At 38.0% G+C, this 20,362-nt stretch overlaps 1 non-coding gene across 1 annotated transcript; it reads right to left on the bottom strand.

Annotated features, from left to right (window-relative positions):
• Positions 1–5,681: 5,681 nt before the first annotated feature.
• Positions 5,682–5,788, bottom strand: LOC118492755. Its single transcript, XR_004894757.1, has one exon. It is a non-coding gene; the product is annotated as a small nucleolar RNA R71 (small nucleolar RNA).
• Positions 5,789–20,362: the final 14,574 nt, after the last annotated feature.

Here is a 20,362-nt window from a genome sequence, read left to right as displayed (position 1 = left end):
GATTGACACCTTGTGGAAGATTTGTCTTTAATCAAAAGGTTAATTGAATACGAGAAGCCACTTCGTGTATACATATGAAAAATAAGGCTACGGGAATTAAACGTGTCAACATGTTAAGCTTACCTCTGAATGACCATTTTGAATAAATTCCCGAAAGCTTTATAAAAATTATATTAACACGTTGATAAATGGCTATTATGGAGGTTAAACCTCGGCTGCAAATAATAGTTTATAAACTCAATTCAAGAAATTGAAATTCATGCAAAGAGCCGACAAAACTTCATGTTTGGACAATTTTCTTAAAGCAAGGGAACACAAGTGCATGGCATTATTATTGGGCATTCAGAACTGGTCATTTGGACTAATGTACTGAATTAAGGGTCAAGATTCGGACATTGAAATGCATGATGAAGTGTATGAAAGTTGTAAATTTTTTTGTCCTCTGGTCATCGGTTACGGACCGTATAGCCCTAGGCTTACGGTCCGCAAGGACGTATCTAGGCGATGCGAACCAGGTTCGGTTACGAATCGTAAGCGTTTAGACATACGGTCCGTAAGCAATGGTTACGGATCGCAAGAGGATTCCTTTACGGTCCGTAAGAGCGTCGCTGGGCAGAAATTTTGGACATGAGTGAGTTAAGCTGTTAACCGACTTAAACATGTAAAATTCAATACTATGGATGATTGAACGGTAAAAATAAACCACTAGGACACATGGGGTGATCCTAGGGCCTTCCATAACAGCTGGGAATGATCCAAGAGTTCATGAAATAGTATAAATAGGTCTTGAAGTTGAGTTTCAAAAACTCACATTTTGCAACAATCAAAATAACTGATCTCTGGAGCTCACAAGGACTTGGAGAAGACTATCAAGTGTAGAAAAGATAGCTTGAACCTTTAGTAAGCCTCTAATTACTCCTCTAAGTTGTTTAATTAGTATAATTGCTTCAAAGTCAAACTTAGTATGTAATTAGTTTGACTTTCGTTTTAATTACATGTGGCTTAACCACTGATCAAATTGAAAGTGGTTATGAAACCACATTAGCATAGGTGATTAACCCCTGAAAGGGTATTTCCTAATTATCTCGTTTGACTGGTTAATTGTCGGGTCAAAGTAGTTTGACAAAAAGGCAAACTGGACAGAATTGACTAAATTGATTAAAATTTATAAACCAGAGGTTCTAAATTATAATATAACATTCTAATGACTTGGTAATGACTATATAAACATGTTTTATCAGTCCTAATCCGACAATTAATCATCTAAGGGCAGATTATAACCGAAAGTCGCAAAAGCTTGACTTTTGCTATGACTTTCAGTTCTGGCCCATTCAAGCTTATTTCTTCCATGTTTTAAGCTTCCATTAGGACCATAATACATTGTAGTGTAACTCTCTGAAGTTATATTGCATGGTGCCTAATCGTTTGTCATTTATGCTCTTGATCGTAATTATGCTCATTAATACCTAAAACGCCCTTTTTGCATAAAATCGAGATTTTTAGCAATGTGAATGAACTAAGACCTTTGCTACTGATATTTAGACATGTCCCGAAAATTTGACATCAGTTTGAGGTCTAGTATGGGAGTTATGCTCAATAGCGTAATTAAGGGACTTCTTAGTAATTAGAAAGCGTAATTAGCATAAGGCCAATCTAAACCCGATTTTTGTTACCAAACTTTTTACCTACTGATGTTAAATAATATTCTGGGATTTTTAAAGATTTTTATTTATTTTTAAGCTGAAACATAGGATTATAGCCTAGTTTCGGTAATTACCAATTTTACCCTTTTCATACATAAAATGAGTTTTACATAACTTTTTGAAGCCAAACTTTTTGTTACTGATCCTAAATGATAAATGTATTATTTTGAACCTTATAAACTGACCAAAATATCAGATTTTCCTATTTTTACTATATTAGTCCTTTTGGTCACGTATTTAGCGTTTTTAGCACATAGTATGGGTCAAAACTATATTTATCATATAAAACTCATAACTTACTGATGTTTTAAGCTAATTTACATAATATTACGGTAAGCTAATATTTTAAACTCAGAAACTTATTTTTAACCCGTAAAAGCCTATGTAAAATTACCAAAATGCCCTTATGGGACTTATTTTGGTTTAAATTGCTTTTTGGGCATAAATGTTGATATACTACTGATATATTAACATATTATGAGCATAATAATGATTAAGACCTGTTTATAGCTTGTCCGGTTACCCGTTACGCATTTACGCGTTCGGATCGGTTTACGTGACTAGTTTACGTAAAATAGCCGAAACGGGCTTAACCTAGTCTTTTAAAACCTCATTTTCCAGAATGTATTTAGTTTACCCATATTATACTAGTATCTAAGCTTGTCGGGTCTAAATCACATTCTATCCCGGTTTCCATTTAATCTACCGGTTAGGTCCGTAAGGTTTCTTTCTAGCTAGTCGGTCTAAGTCCTTGACTTAAGAAAAGACCCATTAGCATCCTAATAGATAATTAAACCTTCTATACAGATTTATAGCTTCCAGTAAAAAGTTCCTTTCAAGAATCTTAGGAATTTACTGCTACATCAGGTAAATACTTTTAACTTATTTTCCCTATACGGGCTTGGGATACGGTATATTAATACCGCTTGGTCGGGTATGGGATTATTATGTCGGAATTGTGATTTAATAAATCCGCATAACCCGTTTTAATCTGTATTGTTTGATAACATAAACATTTGGGGGTTAACGACCGTGTCCTGGATATCCTTGGCTCATTTAAGTTATTAATGGCCACGACCATGCACGGGGTGCAGGCATGCACCCGACAGATGCAAATGCTAAATATTAATTTACCCACAAGTTGGGGATAACTCCTTTGTGAGTTCTATAAGTGGTGAGTCAGTTAATCATGTCCGGCTTACAAACCGGCCCCACATGTATGACAAGCATGTAAAACTGTATACAAGATTTTAATAAAATTGTCCCAAGTTATAAAAGATTTGTGCCTTGTGCATCTAAACCAATTTTCTTAATTGTTTTCAAAACGAGTCAGTTAAATTGTATTTACCAGTATATACTGACGTATTTTCCTAAAGATTGATTTGACAGGTACTTATCGAAATAGGCTGGAGCTATAGGGTGTTGTAGAGGATCTTGCAAATCCCATAGATGCCCCGAGTCTGTAGTTTTTGTTTCTTTGTACTTTATGATCCGCCTGTGGATCTTATTACATTCCAGTCTGTATTTTCTTGTATTCGAACATCGACAGACAGTATGGTTTGTAATAGTTTATTTACCCAGCCTTCCGCTGTGCTATATTATTATGTGTGTTGACAATGATGATATCAACTACGTCACGATACTCCCCACCGGGCCCACCGGTAATACGTGGAATATTGGGGTGTGACAGGCAAGTGGCGTAGCTTACGGCGCCATTTGTTGACCTGTTGACATGCTGCTTGCCGTAAGCTACGGCAGGCGCCGTAGCTTACGGTGCCGATTGCCATCAATGTGTAACTCCTGCATTTAAGTGTCATTTTCAATGGATTTATGGTGTCTTATCATTGGATTCGGTTACATATCACTTGGCAACGAATTTTGGAGAGGTGTGGAGACATTGAGCTTGAAGAACACTAGTTAATCTCTTGTTTTTATGTTGGTGATTTCTTTTGAACATTGAAACTAGTATTATGATGTTGATTCAAGCCATGAGTGGCTAAACACTTGATGATTGTCCTGGACTGAAGGTTTGATTGAGACATTTCATGTTTGATTTTTCTAATTTCTAGAATAACAATCTTTATCTTTATGATTTGTTTGTTATGGTGTGTGATTGTTTGTTAGTAACTTGTTAATTCTTACATTGAACTAACTAGAAACCATACGTTCTTGGTGCCGTTGGCAATCGGGATATCATGGGTATAGTTAGGCTTGGGTAAGGGTTAATTGATCATCGGGTGACAACCTCACATTCTAGGAATCTGAGTACTTAGTTCCTTTTCATCACTGCAAGTAATCACACATGAACTATGTCTATGTAGTTCTTTCTAGTGAAATGATAACATGAATGTCGAAGCAAACCGGAAATCTAGGATGGTCATTTGTCTCTAATTTGCTTACAACCAAAACTTCTCTTTTGCAATTTATTTAGTTAAAGTTAGTTCTAAAACCAGTTCACTCAAATCAACTCTTGAATTTTACTTTACTTGCAATTAGTTTAATTTTAGTCAGTGTAGATAATGTTCTAAATAACACATATTCCACAAACTCCCTGTGTTCGATACCCACTTACCGCTAACTATTTAGTTGTATTTAGATTAAATTTGATTGTGACCACGACAACACGTCAAATTTCGGCGCCGTTGCCGGGGAGTAGTGCGCATCGTGTGTTATTTTTGTTCTTTTTAAGTTTGTTATTTTTCTGGTTTACGCTGGGTGTGTTAGTGTGCAGGTATTTACAGGTGCATGCGTACTAGAAGCTCTCACAAGCTTTCACTATTAGCATTTGATCCGGAAATCGAACGAACTTTGCGAGCAAACAGAATTTTGTTAAGGGAAAACACAATTAGCGGTTCACCAACAACACCAATTACACCGATTACCCACTGAGATACATGGATCCACCACAACCACCACCCACTACGGGTGAACCTGTACCACCTTTTATACCAACAGCCACTCAACCTTCACCAAATACCACCATTCCAACCACTACCACCGAACCTACTTTACTTCAAAATGTTACACCAACTAATACCACACAACCCATTACCACTCAAGAAGAACCATCCATTACTTTTAACCTTTCTACTACAATTCCACCTCTCACCCATTTCTTTCCAAGTGCAGGTCAATTATATTCAAATTATACTATAGCACCAAATTCAACCATTGTCCATGCCACTTCTACTTTTAGACCATCGAACCAGTCGGGTTTTCAATACTCGACTCTTCCATTTGGGCAATCTTCGGGAATTCAAGGAGATGGATATGATGAGGTATATGAGGATTTTGAGGGTTATGATGAAGACGGTTATGCTTATGGGGGTGATGGGGATCAAGGAGAGTTCGGTTATGTGCAAGGTCAACAACAACTCATACCACAACACATTAGGCCAAGGCCACAAGGGCCGCATGTGCAACATCCTATACCATTGCAACAAGTTCGCCCACAAAATGCAGGTCCACAATTTCAAAGGCCAATTCAACACCCACCGATGCCACAACAACAATTTCAACAACCATTGGCACCATAAGGGCATATACCAAGACCAATGGGTCCTATGCGTCCAAGGGGTCGGTTGGGTGTACCAAGAAGGCATCTTAGAGAACACGCACGAGGTATTGAAGCGCATTTTAGGCCGGTGATTACTCATAATCCTTCACCGGTAGTTATTCCTCACAACAACCAAGGAAGAACCTTTAAAGTGAGAACAAATTCCTTGCAAAGTTTGCCGAAATATAACGGTCTAGCAACGGAGGAACCCTATTTCCATTTGGAAGCTTATGATTCAATTTGCAATACTCTTGGGAGTCAAGGTTTTTCGGCCGATGATGTCAAGTTAGTCTTGTTTCAATTTTCTTTGGAGGATAAGGCAAATAAGTGGTTCTACACTTTGCCTTCAACATCCATTTATACTTGGGGGGAAATGCAACAAATTTTCTTAGATGAGTTTTACACCGCCCAAAAGATAAATGATGCTAGGAAGGGGTTGAGGAGTTTTCAACAACAACAAGGCAAAATGTTTCATGAAGCCTTCGAGCGTTTCAATATGATTATCAAAAATTGCCCTCATCATGAGATTGAACTTTGGGAGTTGATGAATGCCTTTCATGAGGGGTTATGTGCCAAAGATGCTCGTGACTTAATGTCTATCACGAATGGCACTTTTGGCACAAATTACGAGCATGACAATTGGGAGTTCTTGGAGCAAATGGCAATTACATCAAAGAGGAAAGCTCAAGCATCCAGGAGAGCACGACCGGCTGTTACCCGAACACAAGTGCACGCGGTTGACGATGGTAATGTACAAACCTCTAATCAAAATTATGATGTTTGTGATATTTGCAATGAAATAGGTCATGCGGTTGAGAATTGCCAAGGAGTGGTGGAAGGGCAATATGAAGAAGTTCATGTGGTACAAGGTCAAGGAGGGGGTGACAGAAACTATAATATGAATTCTAACACTTACCACCCCGGGTTGAGGAACCACCCAAATTTCCGATATGGGAACCCTTCAAATCAAGCTAACCTGAACTTTCAAGGTAGCCAAGGTGACTATGGTTCACGCCAATCTTATAACAACCAAAGTGGATATCGAGGTGTGAATAAACAAGGCTATCAAAGGCAGTAAGTATCAAGCGGGTCAAGAGCAAGGGGGTCTTCGGGTGGAAATGAGACGATGGATATGTTGAAGAGCATGCAAGCAGAAATGAAAAAGAGAAATCAAATGGATGACGCTCACATACAAAAAGATGAGGCCTGAGATAAAGCAATTAAAACTTTGACCACCCAAATGGGTCAACTCGCAACTGAAGTGTCAGAATTGAAGAAAAACAAAGGTCAATTACCAAGCGACACTAAGGTAAACCCGTCTCATAGTACTTCAAGAGGTAATAATGCTAACATTCACCATGTAAGTGTTTTGAGAAGTGGGAAAGAGTACAAAACCAATCCTTCACCGGATTTGGTTGATGGGGTGGTTGAAGATATAACAGGTCAAGATAGTGAGGAAGAAAATGAACCAACTATTGTTTCTTCTAAAAAACTCAATTTTGAAAGACCCGAAATTAATAAAGAACAAGAAAAGAAAAATTAAGATGAGGGAACTAGTCAAGTACCATTTCCCTCGGCTTTATTAGATCCGGGTAGGAAAAATTTTATTTCAAAACGGGGTCCTCAAAAAGACGAAATGTGGGAGGTTTTTAAACAAGTAAAAATTAATCTTCCTTTACTTGAAGCAATCAAAAAGGTACCCGCTTACGCCAAGTTCTTAAAAGAATTGACGGAGCGGGTAAGTGCAGTCTTGAAGGGAGATCTTCCTCCTAAGCTACAAGATCCAGAACGCCTCTCATAAACATCCAAGTGGGAAATTTTCAAACCGCAAGGGCGTTATTAGATCTTGGAGCTGGAGTAAGTATCCTACCGGGGGGTTATATGACCAATACGACTTTGGTCCATTGAAACGGGTTGAAACAACGGTGGTATTAGCCAATTTGTCTCACAAACTTCCCCAGGGTATTATACGGGATGTGATAGTTAAGGTTGATGAGTTTTATTATCCCGTGGATTTTCTTGTGCTAGATTACTCATCCGCGGACCCAATTCAACAACAAAATGTTATTTTAGGTCGGCCGTTTTTGAACACCGCACATGCCGTTATTGATTGTCGATATAGTACGGTCAACATGACATTCGGTAATAGAAAGATGAGATTAAATGTTTTTACTAACGGTACTAACATTTATGGTGATGAGTGTTTTCTAGAAGATTTCATAGATGGATACGACCCGAAGGAGTTCGAGGAAGAGATTTTGGGTTCTTGTGTTTGTGATGTGTCTTTGCAGGTGCATGCATGTGATTTGGAAAAGGAAGAGAAGGAGCAAGAGGCTCTTGCGGTGAAAGAAGGAAGACCGCCATGGACCCACCAAACGGACACTCTACCGGTGGAAATTGATTCGGGTACAAAGCCTTCTTTGGAATGTCCAGCAAGTGTGGAGTTGAAAGAGCTACCCAAGCATTTAAAGTATGCATTTCTGGGGGAGAATGACACCTTACCGGTGATCATTGCTTCCAATTTAGCGGTAGCTCAAGAGGATGAATTGATACGGGTGTTGAAGGTTCACAAGGCTGCAATTGGGTGGATGATAGCCGATTTAAAAGGTATTAGTCCATCCATTGTGATGCATAAAATCATTACAAGTGAAGACGCAAAGCCAACCCGTGTGTTAGTGCATTAATGTCTATCGCCTTCGTCAATCCGAGCCGTAGCGAGAAACCGAAGAAATCAAGTTTTATAGTGTTATATCTAGTTAAAAGGCAAGGTGGCAATCGTGTAATTAATGAAAAGTTTCATTAAAGCCTTGACCTATAAATAGGATAGTTATGACATAAGTTAGAAGACTTTTTGCTTATTGGTGATTTTGGAGATTCAAGTCTAGAGAGAGAAAGTCTAGAGAGAGAAAGTCTAGAGAGAGAAAACTCTCTCTACGTGATTTTTGTATCGTACACGTCATATTCTTCAATAAAATCACGGTTCTAGTACGTTATTGTGTGTTCGGTCACGCACGTTCACGGATTCCGCACGTCGAACGTTCGTTACGCAATCGAACGGTGTCAAAACCGGTCCTACAAGTGGTATCAGAGCTAGGAGCTCGATTGCACTGATCAAACACATTGATTCGAACCAGATTTCAGCATTTTCAGATCCGAATTTCATCATTTCTTCATCTTCTACTCATTTTTCACGTTTTTTACTGAAATTCGTCAAATTGAACAGGTTTTTACGGTCCGAATCGGCTGAATTTTTGATATGTTGTGCGTAAACACCTGATCTATAACCCTACCAAGTTTCAGATCCAAATTCCTAACCGTTTAGGAGAAATCTAAGATTTTCAGTTCGATTTCGCGTCAAAATTGCAGGTTCGCTTTTACGAACAATATAGGTTCGCTTATTTGGACATTCTAAACTTTGAGGTTCGCTCCAAAGGTCCGCTCATAGTGACATTATTTTGAGGTCCGCTCATAGGTGTAAAAGTAGGTTCGCTTATATGTCAAATTCTAGTTCCGCTCATTAGGTCCGCTTATTAGTCAGTTCAGTAGGTTCGCTCATATAAACCAATCAGTGATTCCGCTCTTGTGACTTTTTGATTCTGCTTGAACGTGGTTGTCGACTGTTGCATCTGATTAAAAGACATTAACACTAATTGATCGACCCAATGAGAATTTGTTTGAAAGAAATGGATTGTCGGACCATGTGAATAGATTTTTAAAATGTGTCAGTCTATTGACAGCCATATATTGACAAAGGAAATTAGGTCCAATGAGAATTGAAGTGTAATAAAAGTTGTCGGCCAAGTAGGTTGAACAATTAAAGTTGTCTGCAATTTTTAAAAAAAAATCAGATTGCATGAATTGTGAGTTAGTCTCGGTCCAATCAGTATGGGTTAGTGGAAATTGGCGGCCCAATCAAGTTTTTTGGTTTAGTGGATATTTGCGGCCCATATGCGATTAAGTGTCAAAACAAAGTAATCACATTTTTCAGTCATTCACGTGAACATCATTGTAGTGGCCCTATTGAATTCAAGTTGATTTGTTAGTTGTCGGCTGCATCACATGCTCATGTGACTTCATTAGTTTACGGTCCAATCACAAAGTATAAACTAAAGTGACTGTGAGTTAGTTACGTGATGTTGTCGGCCGAATCATAGTTGTTGGGTTTTAAAGCGGCCCAATCACAATTATTGTGATTTAACGTGAATCAAAGTCGGTGATAAATTGGTTTGTCTAAATTGAAAGGTCCAATAAAAGAGTGTTGAAAGATAATTTTGTCGAACATACTGTTTGCTTGAGACGTTAAATAATTGTCGGTCACTGTTTGAAGTTCATATTACACGGCCTAATACATTTGTTGATATCAAGACTGCATGTGACTGTCGACCATGTTACAAGTATTGTGAGGTCCAATTACATTGTGTTGGGTATTAGAGTGTGTCGGCCATTGTGATTCATATCTGTTCAATTAAGACATTAAAGTCAATTTGTGATATCACATAAAATCTGTTATAGATCCATTCAGTAATAATTGGCCCAATCAGGTGAAGTCATTTGCGGCCCAATGAGGTTGTTTTATCCTTGATGTTGCCGGCCCAGAGTATCATTAGGTTGTTTTATCTTTGATGTTGCCGGCCCAGAGTATCATAATATTTCATTGATAACAGTCTACTTAATTCTCGGCCCAATCATCAATTGATTCATCAATTTTGTCGGCACATGTGATTGGCTTTTATTGCGGCCCAATAGAAGCATATGGTAAATTGTTGTTGTCGGCTATTTGCAAAAGTGTTGGCATGTGAGAATAACTTGAAAATCAAATTTTATCCTTGAAGGTGATCAAATCGTTTTTGTCGTGTAATACTATTAATCAAGTGGTGGGTTCTATTCATTGAAAGTTGATTTTGTTTGACCTACTCAATCGGGTCACAATCCGATTCAAGGCATTTTATTTGTTCAAGTTTAAAGTGCATCAAATCGAGCGGTAATCCAAACAAGTTGCCACCCGATCCTAATCAGTTTCATTTATTCGTGTTTCAGGTGATTTGTCAAGCATCGGATACTCGCACGAGCAAATTCCTACTCGATCCACTGTTGCCTAATCTTTGATATTCAATCGGATAGTCATTTGATTGTGTGAAATTTTGAATTGTTTGAAAATTTGTTGTTGTGAATCTTTTCATTACCAAAGCATGGGTTCTGAGATTTATATTGCAATGAACAAATTTGATAATTTTACAGGTATCAAAGGAGAGTCTTCAAAAGAATTGATTGACAGGTATTGTCTTCTAGTTGTGGAGATGGGGAGATTGAAGATAACCAAGACCAATGAGGAATTGAAAGACAAATTGGCAAACGCATTGCTATATGATGAGTGGAGTACTTACTTGATGATGTTGAAGAAAAATTCGAACTATGAATTTTTCAACCTTAGTGACTTCATCGAGAAGATTCAAGCTCAAGAACTTGAGTTACAAAAGATTAGAAAATTGAAGACTGAGTCAAGAGAGAAGAGTAAAGCAGCAACTGATGAAGCAAAATTCAAATCTAAGGAAATTGTTCAAGAGGTAGAGGAGCAGGTTAAAGAAATTTCAGCTATCAATGTGGAGAAGAAAGCTGAATCTGAAAAGATGACCGAGAAGTGCTTAAATTGTGAAAATCTGAAAATGCCAATCTCTTGAGCGATTTAGAGAGTTTGTCATTAGAAAATGAAAATCTTAAAAAATCAGAAAATGTTTTGAAAAATCAAAAACAAAATTTAGAAAATGAAAAATTAAAAATGGAAAAAGAATTTCAAAATCAAATAAAAATTCTTGAAGATGGGAGAGATGTGTTTAGCAAAAACAACATCGAAAAGCAAAAAATGATAAATTCTCATCTTCAGAAGATTATTCAACTTAAAAAAGAAGGTGACCAAGCTCGAAAGAAAATCAACGAGCTTGAAACTGAAAGGTTTTGTGACTTCTTCAGAGTATTTGAATATTCCATGTCTAAAACCGATCAATTCTGTTCCAATAAGTGACAATGTCACAAATTTTGACAAAGTCAAAATTGAGGATTGTGATGATAAAACTGATGATGAAAATGAGAAAAATGAGAAAAGAAAAATACTTTTAGAATTAAAAGAAAATTTCAAAAATACTGTTTTGCAATCTACTGAAATAGGTGAATGCTCAAAGCAAAAACCTGTTAAGAAGATTGTTGAACAGAAACAAAAAATTCAAAATTCAAAAAAATTTCAAAATGAAAATAAAAGCTCATCAATTCAGTCATCCAATCATTATGCAAAATCACAAAAATCTAAAAACAAAAACTTACAAATTGTTGGCAATAAGTGATGCAGGTCGGACCACAGTGCTCAAAAGTCAAATTCAGCAATCAAGAGGAGAAAGGAATATCACCAAGCCAAACAATGCTTTGATTTGAGCATTTGGACTGAAAATGGTGATTGGTACGATAACAGAGTGTGTTACAGATGCGGCTATCAAGGACACATTGCTGTTAACTGTCAGAGTAAGGGTTTTGAAACAAGGAGATGCTATGAATGTCAAATCAAAGGTCACATTGCCAGAGATTCCCAATGAGATCAAATGAAAGATCGAGGGCTATATCTCAGAAAAGGGTGATAAAGTCAGTCAAAGAAAAGCCTAAGGAACTGAAAGTTTCAGAACAGAAAGTCAAAGAACTGAAGGTTCAAGAATCTAAAGTTCAAGAAACGAAAGTGAAGCTTTCTCAAGGGCAAAAAAACAAACTGAGAAAGAAGAGGAAGAAGGCGAGAGAATATTTGGAGAAGATCTTGTCCTCGGGTTCATCTGTTGGTAAAAATAAGAGTTCTGATGAATCGACTCTCTCAATTGCAAAGTCAAGCAAGACGAATTCATCGGATACAAATCTGAGGACGAAAGAAGAAAGGAAGAAGAAGAAAATGGTCAGCGATGAAGCTGACGTGTCAAAGTCATATAAGCCACCTTCAGTCAATGAATCTGACAGGTCAAAGTCAGATAAGCCATGTGCAGGCAATGATTCTGGTGTGTCAAAACCAGAAGAGCCATTTGTTGAGGTAAAATCTAAGAATTCAGGTTTAACAATGGATGATGCAAACTTTCCACCATTGTTAAACAAGAATTCAAAAACACCCAAGGACCGTCAGGCTTGGGTGAAACTGTTTAAATGAAAAACCTGACTTGCCGGAACTCCCAGGTTGGTAATTAGGGAGTAGGAATCGGCATCTTTCTTGAGAAATTCACTTCGGTGATATTTCGACTTTCAAAAGATAAATCAAGGACATTAAGTTGTACTTGATTCATCTTTCCTACAAGTGATAATTTGAAAAACAAGGTGATGAAACCCCGAGTTTATGAAATGACACACAAAACTAATTTTCCGGAAAAACCATTTTGATTAAAACAAACTTAAATGTTTTGAAATCATAATGGGAAAATAGTTTGTTGTCAGGGGGAGTTCTGATTGTTTACGTCAAGTGGATGGCGAATTGAAGCGATTCGATATCATGTTGTCACTTTATCTGTACAGTTTGTTTCAAATTTTCCTAGAAAATCAAAATTGAAACAGATTTTGATTTTAGGGGGAGAAAAATTTTAAAAAAAAATTTGAAAATTTGAAAATGTCAAAAACAATGAAAAATCAAAAATGAGTTTTTGTTGCATAAAAGAGGAAATGATAGTACATCAGTGGTCTATCACAACACGCTAAAGATATGTAATGTTTAAAAGTGATAAACAATCTTACTATGGATGTGTCGGTAGATTTTTGCACACTTAGTAAATTGAAATGAGATATAAACCTGAATTCAAACTTGCTTAATTCGTGGGTAACTATTCTTGGATATATGGGTAACCCCCGAAATCTTGTTTGAAAGATCCCTCTTTCTGAGATACTAGGTCTTTATACTCAGTGATATCTGGGTATTATTCCGGGACTTCTGCTGTATGGAAATACTGACCTAGTCCCCGAATAATACTTTCTGCAAAATGCATTGAAATATAAGCGCATCCCTCAGCAAGTTGATAAAACAATAAAATTGATAGTCACTGCTGTTGTAGCAAAAGATCCTCTAAAGGGGACCCACCAAAAGTCGAAGCCGTCGTCTCTCTGCGTATACGGAAGTATCGACCTGAGCTCTCACGGCCCTCGCAATTTACCCCTTAACAGATATCATCTGTGGTATACTAACCTGTAAGACTGATCATTGGGATCTGGATACGGGAGTATATTCAAGTGGAGTGATACACATTTAAGTTCAAGTTTCTAAAACATTAATATTGTATCTCGAATCAATTGAAATTTGTGTGAAAATTTAAAGTGGACCAATATACTGACAATCTAGGTAAATTGTTTAAAACTTGAAATGTTTAAAAGCTTAACGGTGTTGGTAATATGTCTCAAAAACTGATATGATCCTCTTGCACAAACTCACAAAAAAATGTTTGTACATATTTCATTTCTGCATTTAATTTCTGCTATTGCATTTATGTTTCATAGTATGAAAAATCCAAAAAGATTTTCGACAACTGATGTTGAAAATCTGATATTCAAAATCTCAAAGGCTAAACAAGATGAACAGTTGGATTGGTTAATTGGTTTGAAATGTTGAATCAGAATTTGGAATGTTTCAAATTTTGTTAAATTTTAAATGTGAAAGATAATCCTCAAATGTTTAGTTGATTCATTTAGTTGAATCACAATATTGTTTGTTATAATTATGTGTTTGAGATGTGTAGGTCTCTGATTCTGTTGCTACGGAAAGCCAGGCGTCGATCCTAAAAGCACAGAAGCTTGACGAAAGGGGGAGCCTGAAGAAAAGAAGTCTGATCGATAGGAAGAGCAACAGAAGCTCGAAGACAGATCCACGGGGATTTTGTTTGAGAAAGAGAAAGACAAGACGCTACGAGATTGACTGCGGCAATATCCAAGGGGGAGATTGTTAGTGCATTAAGTTCTATCACCTTCGTCAATCCGAGCCGTAGCGAGAAACCGAAGAAATCAAGTCTTTATAGTGTTATATCTAGTTAAAAGGCAAGGTGGCAATCTTGTAATTAATGAAAAGTTTCATTAAAGCCTTGACCTATAAATAGGATAGTTATGACATAAGTTAGAAGACTTTTTGCTTATTGGTGATTTTGGAGATTCAAGTCTAGAGAGAGAAAGTCTAGAGAGAGAAAACTCTCTCTACGTGATTTTTGTATCGTACACGTCATATTCTTCAATAAAATCACGGTTCTAGTACGTTATTGTGTGTTCAGTCACGCACGTTCACGGATTCCGCACGTCGAACCTTCGTTACGCAATCGAACGGTGTCAAAACCGGTCCTACACCGTGAAACACAAAGAAGGTTGAACCCGAATTTGAGAGAGGTGGTCAAGAAAGAAGTTATCAAGTGGTTGGATGCGGGGATCATTTATCCCATTTCGGACAGTGCGTGGGTAAGCCCGACTCAGGTAGTGCCTAAAAAATCCGACATCCAGGTAAGAAAAGATGAGCAAGGTGAGCAAATTGCCACCCACCCGGTCACCGGGTGGCGAGTTTGCATTGATTATAGAAAGTTAAACGCCGGTACCTCCAAAGACCATTTCCCGTTACCCTTCATTGACCAAATAATTGAAAAACTTTCCGGTAAAAAATATTATTGTTTTTTGGATGGGTATTCCGGATATAACCAAATTGCTATTCACCCGGACGACCAACGCAAAACCACGTTTACATGTCCATATGGTACATTTGCTTTTCGGCGAATGCCATTTGGACTATGTAACGCTCCGGCCACATTCCAAAGATGTATGATGAGTATATTTTCGGATATGGTCGGGGAGTCTCTTGAAGTGTTTCTGGATGATTTTTCCATCTTTGGCCCAAGTTTTGATTCTTGTCTCGATGAATTAGAAAAAGTTTTAAAAAGGTGTGTTGAGACAAACTTGGTGTTAAGTTGGGAAAAGAGCCATTTTATGGTTCAAGAGGGTATTGTGTTGGGGCACGTGATATCGGACCGGGGAATGGAGGTAGACAAAGCAAAAATTCGGGTAATTTCATCTCTACCCCCACCAAAGAATGTTAAGGGGGTGAGATCGTTTTTGGGACACGCGGGATTCTATAGAAGGTTTATTAAGGGTTTCAGTGTAATTACAAAACCTTTATGTAATTTATTATTGAAAGATGTTCCATTTGATTTTACTGACGAATGTTTGCAAGCGTTTCGTGTTTTGAAGGAACTGTTGGTGAAAGCTCCCATCTTGCAACCACCGGATTGGTCAAAGCCGTTTGAAATTATGTGTAATGCTAGCAACACAACCATTGGAGCGGTTTTGGGTCAAAGGGTCGATAAGAAGCCGGTGGTGATCTATTATGCAAGTAAAACTTTGTCCGAGGCGCAACTGAATTACACCATGACCGAGAAAGAATTATTAGCGGTGGTGTATGCCTTGGACAAGTTTAGATCTTACATTTAGGGGAGCAGGGTGATTGTGTATTCGGATCATAGTGCGGTTCGATACTTAATGGAAAAGAAGGATGCAAAGCCCCGGTTGATTCGTTGGTGCTTTTGTTGCAAGAGTTCGATCTCGAGATTCGGGACAAAAAGGGGTGTGAAAATGTTGTAGTGGATCATTTGTCCCAGATCCCATTGGAAGGTGTTGATGACCCGAGTGAAATTAATGAACGGTTTCCCGATGAACAATTGTTAGCCGTTTCTACTTTTGTTGCACCTTGGTATGCCCACTATGTGAACTATTTGGCTATGGGTGCAATTCCGAATCATCGGACAAAGAAGAGACGACAAAAATTCTTGAGCCAAGTTAAGCAACATATATGGGATGAACCAGATTTGTTCAAAATCGGACCCGATCAAGTGATACGAAGATGTGTTCCCGAAACTGAAATTTTAGAAATTTTGACCCATGCTCATTCATCGGCATGTGGAGGGCATTTTAGTGGGAACAAGACGGGTTATCGGGTGTTATCTAGTGGGTTTTATTGGCCCACAATTTTCAAGGATTCCTGCGAGTACGCCCGAAATTACATAAATTGTCAAAGAGTGGGAAGCATTTCGAAGCGGGATGAAATGCCGTTACAACCAATTTTGGTGGTGGAGGTATTTGATGTTTGGGGAATAGACCTCATGGGTCCTTTTCCAAACTCAAACGGGTTTTTGTATATATTGGTTGCGGTTGATTACGTTTCGAAATGGATTGAAGCTATCGCTACGAGGACCAACGATCATTCCGTTGTATGTAAGTTTGTGCAATCCAATATTTTTGCTCGATTCGGTGTGCCTATGGTGATAATAAGTGATGGCGGTTCACATTTCAAGAACTTCAATTTTGGGAAATTGTTAAAAAGATACAATGTGAATCACCGTGTTGCTACACCGTACCATCTGCAAACAAGTGGACAAGGTAAATTGTCCAACCGTCAAATTAAGGAGATTCTAATGAAGACGGTAAGAACGGATAGAAAAGATTGGTCAACTAAACTTGATGATGCGTTGTGAGCTTATCGAACGGCTTACAAAACTCCACTTGATACAACGCCATATCGAATGGTTTATGGAAAAGGGTGTCATTTGCCTATGGAGTTAGCACATCGGGCATATTGGGCGATTAAAACGGTGAATGCAAACTATGACGAAGCGGGTCGGGTGCGGAAGCTACAATTGAATGAGATTGAGGAAATACGGGATCAAGCCTATGAGTGTGCGTCCGCATACAAAGACAAATTGAATAAAGTTCATGATGCAAAAATAAAGAAAAAGAACTTCGAAGTGGGTCAAAAGGTGTGGTTGTATAATTCAAGGTTGAAGATGTTCACGGGAAAACTCAAAAGCAAGTGGATGGGTCCTTACGTCATTCGAAGAGTGGGGAGGTTTGGAGATGTTGATATACAAGATGAACAAACAAATAAACAACAAACGGTGAACGGGCATCAGATTTGGTGTTTGTAAATATTTAGTTTAGTTTGTTAAAACGATTAGATGAACTTTTCACAAATAAATGCTTCACCTCTTTGTTTCAATTTGTTCATTTGTTCGTGAAATAAATCCTCTCTCCATTCCGCGGGTTGGTCTAGCAATGAACCAGATGTCCAATCCGGTTTCGGACCCCTTGGAGGTGCATCCTCCTCCGAGTCCGGGTCGCCTATCCATGTCAATCTCCTACTCTTTTGTTGTACATCTTCCCCTTGAGGCTCATTAGACGAACTTGCAACTACTTTTCCCTTTTTCGTCACCATATCTACACACATTCATAAACCAGGCAAAACAATTCAAGTTAGTTCAACTTCTCATTCTTCCCCACACTTGCTTTATGTCATGGGTATAGATGCACAAAAACCAAAGATTCATTTTTTTCAAACAAAACTTCGGCATGATGTTCCTATAAATCAGAATTTTTTTCCAAAAATTTTCACTAAACATCAAACACATTTATACCCATAACACTCAATGGTTCACAAAATCCTATCATCTATCTCATACAAGCAAGTGTGTAAGCAAAAATCATAATGAAACTTACAAACCTGAATGTACATCAAAGATTAAGAGGAAATCACATACCTTAGTGTTGTAGAAGATAAGAATAACAAACTCTCCAAGTTCACACAAAAACCTACAAAACCCCCCAAAATTTTGGCACCCCCTATGCTCAAATCCGAACCCAAAACTAAGGAATCTTAAAGATACGAGTGTAGATTTGGATTCCTTGTGAAATTTCACCCAAAATGGACTCAAGAATCACCAAAATCGGAATCAATATGAGTGAGTTATGGAGTTTTGAAGAAGATGGAAGTTAGGGTTCTTAAGAGGAAGAAGAATGGGGAAGAAGAAAGAGTTTGTGGTTGGGGATCGATGGATGATTGAATGGTTGAGAATTAATGAGTTTTATTATAATTATTGTTATTATTATTAGTTATTAAATGTTTTTCGGTTTTTTTGAATATAAAATACATAAAACGCCGGAAAGTCCCACCATATGTGCCAGCTCGGTGCCGTAGCCTACGACACCCGCCGTAGGTTACGGTGATAACTGGGTGTTTTTCATCCGCCGTACGACAGTACCCAACTGCCGTAAGACTCTTTTTTCTTGATTGCCACCGTAAGCTACGCCCCTGTCCGTAGCTTACGACGGCCACTGGCCACTGACACTTTTTGGTCTTGTTGATTTTTTTTATTGCAAAACTTTTTTATGTATTATATGTTTTTTTAGCTTTATAAAATCGTTTAATTTTTTATTGTTTTTATGATTTTCGAAAAACTCGAAAATTAACCCTACCCCCCGTTAAAAACCCGTGTTGTCCTCAACACTATGTTCGGAAAATTCGCACGAATTTCCCCACACTTGTTTCGAACACCGGTTTTAAACGGAACTTATTCAAACCGAAACAAACTAAACTAAATATTTTCAAACACCAAATCTGGGCCTCTTTCAAGTTTCTTCGTCATCCAATGGGCGTAGAATGTAACCCACTTTGTCGAGCTCGAGATTGTTGATGTCGTTACCTTCCAAACCTCCCCACTCTGCGAATGACGTAAAGACCCATTGTTGATGTCGTTACCTTCAACAATCTCGAGCTTGAAAAAGTGGGTTACATTCTACGCCCATTGGATGACGAAGAAACTTGAAAGAGGCCCAGATTTGGTGTTTGTAAATATTTAGTTTAGTTTGTTTCGGTTTGAATAAGTTCCGTTTAAAACCGGTCTTTGAAACAAGTGTGGGGAAATTCGTGCGAATTTCCCGAACATAGTGTTGAGGACAACACGGGTTTTTAACGGGGGGGGGGGGGGTTGGGTTAATTTTCGAGTTTCTCAAAAATCATAAAAACAATAAAAAATTAAATAATTTTATAAAGCTAAAAAAACATATAATACATAAAAAAGTTTTGCAATAATAAAAAACAACAAGACCAAAAAGTGCCAGTGGCCGCCGTAAGCTACGGCCAGGGGCGTAGCTTACGGTGGCAATCAAGAAAAAAGAGTCTTACGGCAGTTGGGTACTATCGTACGGCGGATGAAAAACACCCAGTTATCGTCGTAACCTACGGCGGGTGCCGTAGGCTACGGCACCGAGCTGGCACATATGGTGGGACTTTCCTACGTTTTATGTATTTTATATTAAAAAAACCGAAAAACATTTAATAACTAATAATAATAACAATAATTATAATAAAACTCATTAATTCTCAACCATTCAATCATCCATCGATCGCCAACCACAAACTCTTTCTTCTTCCCCATTCTTCTTCCTCTCAAGAACCCTAACTTCCATCTTCTTCAAAACTCCATAACTCACTCATATTGGTTCCGATTTTGGTGATTCTTGAGTCCATTTTGGGTGAAATTTCACAAGGAATCCAAATCTACACTCGTATCTTGAAGATTCCTTGGTTTTGGGTTCGGATTTGAGCATAGGGGGTGCCAAAATTTTGGAGGGGTTTTGTAGGTTTTTGTGTGAACTTGGAGAGTTTGTTATTCTTATCTTCTACAACACTAAGGTATGTGATTTCCTCTTAATCTTTGATGTACATTATGGTTTGTAAGTTTCATTATGATTTTTGCTTACACACTTGCTTGTATGAGATAGATGATAGGATTTTGTTAAACATTGAGTGTTATGGGTATAAATGTGTTTGATGTTTAGTGAAAATTTTTGGAAAAAATTCTGATTTATAGGAACATCATGCCAAATTTTTGTTTGAAAAAATATGAATCTTTGGTTTTTGTGCATCTATACCCATGACATAAAGCAAGTGTGGGGAAGAATGAGAAGTTGAACTAACTTGAATTGTTTTGCGTGGTTTACGAATGTGTGTAGATACGGTGACGAAAAAGGGAAAAGTAGTTGCAAGTTCGTCTAATGAGCCTCAAGGGGAAGATGTACAACAAAAGAGGAGGAGATTGACACGGATAGGCGACCCGGACTCGGAGGAGGATGCACCTCCAAGGGGTCCGAAGCCGGATTGGACATCCGGTTCATTGCTAGACCAACCCGTGGAATGGAGAGAGGATTTATTTCACGAACAAATGAACAAATTGAAACAAAGATGTGAAGCATTTATTTGTGAAAAGGAAATCCGTGAAGCTGATTTTGGGCAATTCGGGAT

The sequence above is a fragment of the Helianthus annuus genome, chromosome 5 (genome assembly GCF_002127325.2).
Source record: "Helianthus annuus cultivar XRQ/B chromosome 5, HanXRQr2.0-SUNRISE, whole genome shotgun sequence".
NCBI lineage: Eukaryota > Viridiplantae > Streptophyta > Magnoliopsida > Asterales > Asteraceae > Helianthus > Helianthus annuus.
Note: the sequence above shows the minus strand (reverse complement) of the source record. Positions and strands in the feature narration are given on the sequence as shown.